This window comes from Nicotiana sylvestris, chromosome 7 (genome assembly GCF_000393655.2).
Source record: "Nicotiana sylvestris chromosome 7, ASM39365v2, whole genome shotgun sequence".
Taxonomy (NCBI): Eukaryota; Viridiplantae; Streptophyta; class Magnoliopsida; order Solanales; family Solanaceae; genus Nicotiana; species Nicotiana sylvestris.
In genome coordinates this window covers 88,379,894-88,384,273 of record NC_091063.1, presented here as the reverse complement: position 1 = coordinate 88,384,273, position 4,380 = coordinate 88,379,894, and positions in this window count along the sequence as shown.

Below are 4,380 nucleotides of genomic sequence, written 5' to 3'. Positions count from 1 at the left end.
ATATCAGGTACACAACTGAAAAGCTGGTTATTGTAATCCGAAATATGAAGCATGAATACATATGAAGAATGAAAATTTGAAGTTTTAATTTCGTTTTTTTTTCTTTGTTTCTTTTGTTGATTGTATTTAAGCTATTTCATAAATTACTAAATAATAGCTGGAATAAGAAAATAATATCATAAGTTAGTCTGTAATAAATCAGTTCGGCAAAACAGGTTAATTCACTAGCTATGAAGGCTTCAAGATTGTAGGTTGATCATGAACAAGTAGCTAAATTTAGTTAAAACATGAATTTAAATTAAACATCGTAAATTAGGCATTAAGGCATGACTTGAGCTTAAGCAAGATTAGAAGAACGTTTAAGTCTAATAAACTTTCTAATAAGCTTTAGTAATTATGGTTAAATCTAGTTTCAAATGATTGTGAATAATTAATCTCAATAATATTTTTTTAAAAAAATAATAATAACAATGCTGAGTTTTAATCTAGCTATATTTGTTTATTTTGAATATTAGTTGTTGAATTTTTATTTTATTTTAAATTTCGAAATTAAGAGTAATTTTTTTTCATCAATATTTGTATTAACCAAGCAATTAGCATGTCATGTTTTCTTAAAATTATAAAAGCTAGTAATTAATTAGGATTTTTCTTTCTTTATTTTAGAGACTAATTTTTATAGAAAAAATGTAGTCGCTTTAAGATTTGTCCATTTAAAATAAATGAGATGAGCCTCGCTTAATGAAATGTATAGATTTCGGGGCCCTCAATAAATGTACAGTTAATTGCTTAGAATTAGGGAGGAGCCGTTTTAGCAAATTTCACGGCCCTACCCAAAATAATGACACGCTAGTCGCTCTAGACGCGTATTTAATAATGTTATTTCCTTAAATACGGGTGTGCATTTATGTAACCCAAATCTAAATCTCAACGGAGTCGAAATGTGTCGATAACCACGGGTGCAATTGATTGCGACGTGATTTGAAATACGTTTTCACAATGTTGCAATTTTTCGTAAAATACTAACAATAAATAAAAAGAATAATAAAAGCGGCTAAGGGATAAAATTTGCACATAAGTTTATAATACGTATTATATTAGATAATCAAGCCGAATATAACAGTTAAGCGACCGTGCTAGAACCACGGAACTCGGGAATGCCTAACACCTTCTCCCGGGTTAACAGAATTCCTTATCCGGATTTCTGGTGCGCAGACTGTAATACAGAGTCATTCTTTTCCTCGATTCGGGATTAAAATAGGTGACTTGGGACACCCTAAATCTCCCAAGTGGCGACTCTGAAATAAAGAAATAAATCCCGTTTCGACTGTCCTTTAATTGGAAAAAACTCCTGTACCCTCGCGAGGGCGGAAAAAGGAGGTGTGACATGACTCATTAGCTATGAAACTAGAAGATTGTCCAATAGGGACATCAATACGGATTGGAACATTCTCTGCAGGGATATGTGATTTTGTTATCCTTTTCAAATCCGTAAATGCATCTGGCATTTGATTTGCTATTTTCTGCAAATGGATAATCTTTTGCACCTCTGTGTCACAAATAGATGCACGTGGATCAAGATGAGACAATGATGTATTTTTCTACAAAATTTCACGTTTTGTTTCACTAATTTCTCCCCCTAATTTTGGGAAAAATGCCTCATCGAATCGACAATCTGCAAAACGAGTAGTGAACAAATCTCCCGTTAATGTTTCAAGGTAACGAATAATGGAGGGTGATTCAAACCCAACATATATTCCTAACCTTCTTTGGGGACCCATCTTGGTGCGATATGGGGGTGCTACATGCACATATACAGCGCATCCAAAAATTCTTAGATGAGATATATTATGTTCATGACCCAAAACTAATTGCAACGGGGAATATTTGTGATAATTTGTCGGTCTGAGACGAATTAGCATTGCTGCATGTAAAATGGCGTGACCCCAAACAGAAGTGGGAAACTTTATTTTCATGAGTAACGGTCTTGCTATCAATTGCACACGTTTAATTAAAGACTCTGCAAGGCCATTTTGAGTGTGAACATGAGCTACAAGATGTTCCACTTTTATCCCAATTGATAAGCAATAATCATTAAATGATTGGGATGAAAACTCAGCAGCATTATCAAGTCTAATAGACTTAATTGGATTATCGGGAAATTGTGCCCATAATCGGATTATTTGTGCCATTAATTTTGCAAACACGAGGTTGCGAGATGACAATAGGCATACATGAGACCATCTAGAGGATGCATCTATTAAGACCATAAAATATCTAAACGACCCACTAGGTGGGTGAATAGGTCCACAAATGTCCCCTTGTATACGTTCTAAAAACGCAGGGGACTCAATCCCAACCTTTGTTGGTGATGGTCTTATAATTAACTTGCCTTGATAACAAGAAGTGCAAGAAAATTCATTATTTAAAAGAATTTTCAAATTCTTTAATGGATGCCCATTTGAGTTTTCTATGATTCGTCTCATCATAATTGATCCAGGATGGCCCAATCGATCATGCCAAAGTACAAAAGTATTGTAAGCAGTAACCTTTTGGTTTAAGGTAGAATGTGCCTCAATTGCACTAATTTTTGTCCAATACAGGCCACAAGATAAAGATGGGAACTTCTCAATAATTCTTTTCTGGCCAGAGACATTCTTGGTAACGATGAGATATTCCATATTATTCTCATCTATTGTCTCAATATGAAATCCATTTTTGCGGATATCTTTAAAACTCAACAAGTTCCTCTTGGACTTGGAGGAGAACATTGCATTCTCAATGATAATTATTGTTCCCATAGGCAGAGTTATAGTAGCTCTTCCAGAGCCTTCAATTAGATTACTACTACCAGAAATTGTAGTAATATCTGCCTTACACATACTTAAATGAGAGAAATATTTCTTCTCTTTGAATATTGTATGTGTCGTACATGAATCAATTAAGCAAATATTTTTATAATTGAACTTTGATCCAAGTTTGCTTTGAAAGATATCCATATTTGCTTCCCATAGTTTGACATACAAAAGAAGTATATGAATAAATATTAGTATTTTTAGAGAAAAATGGAAAAGAAATAAAGTTAAACCAATAATTCAATAGTAGCCTTTAATGCATTTTCTGGCAAATTCTAATTATTATACAAATAGTTACGGAAAAAATAATACAAGTACACATATGACTAATACAACTACAACAAATTTATTTACAAGTATAAATTATTTGCTTTCCTACACATTGTATGAAACATAATTAATCTGTGTAAGAAAAGAACATACTCATAAAAAAAATTGAGGGTGAAGTAACAAAAGTTATTCCAGGGTGCTTGTAAACCTTTTCTTAAAGAGAATTAAAGCAATGTATAGGAAAATTAAAATCGTTAAAAGATCACTGAGACTAGAATACTAATTAATAGAATATTACTCATTGTTTGTGAAATTTATAAAATTTCGGAAAAAAAAATATTCTTAAGAACTACATAAGAAGAATTATAGAGTGCAATAAAAATTACGAGATGTTTATTCATTACATACTACGAATAGAAAAGCATAAAAATTAAATTGTTCAATCATCTCTAACTACATATCCATCACCGATCAAGTGGTTTATTTTTTCATCAGGGTGCTCAAAAAAATCTGCCACATCCAAGTGGGTGATGTCAAATTCATTATCATAGACAAGATTGACTTCAGAGCCTTTATTCTTCAAAGATGCTTGATAAAGCTCAACCAAATAGTTTGGTATGCGACAGATTTTTGCCCAATCATATCGTGCTTGTGGAAGAGTGACCAACTTTAAGTTGTCATATCTTTCCTTTAAACCATTCCACAAAACAAATGGATCTTTCACTGTGAGATATTCAATTTTCAACCCTTCATCAAGGTGATGGCGCAAGAAAATCAAGGCCTTAGCACAGTCTTGTGTAGATGCTTTATCTTTATCTTTAATGGCGTCTCCAAGACCCATTGCATCTAAATGGATTTCAGCATCCAATACCCATGTCATATAGTTCTTGCCCGAAATTTCAAGGGCAACGAACTTTCTTTTCATAATATCAGACATTTAAAAAAATACAAATTTGAGAAAAATTATACCTTAATTTTCTCAAAGATCTTCTTGAGATGGTAGAGTCTCGTGCTGATAACGTGTTATAAAATATAACCCAAAATAACAATATAGAACAAGCAAAACAAACTAAGAGATATAGATAGAAAGAGAGGAAGAGAGATTCTTATTTCTTCTTCAATTGTGTGTATTTTACTATCTATTACAAGACCTTTATATAGACATAAAAAGTGAAGAAAATATGTCATGGAATATGTCATTGAACATATAAAATATGTCATTGAATATGTCATTGAATATGTCATTAAGCATTTGAGA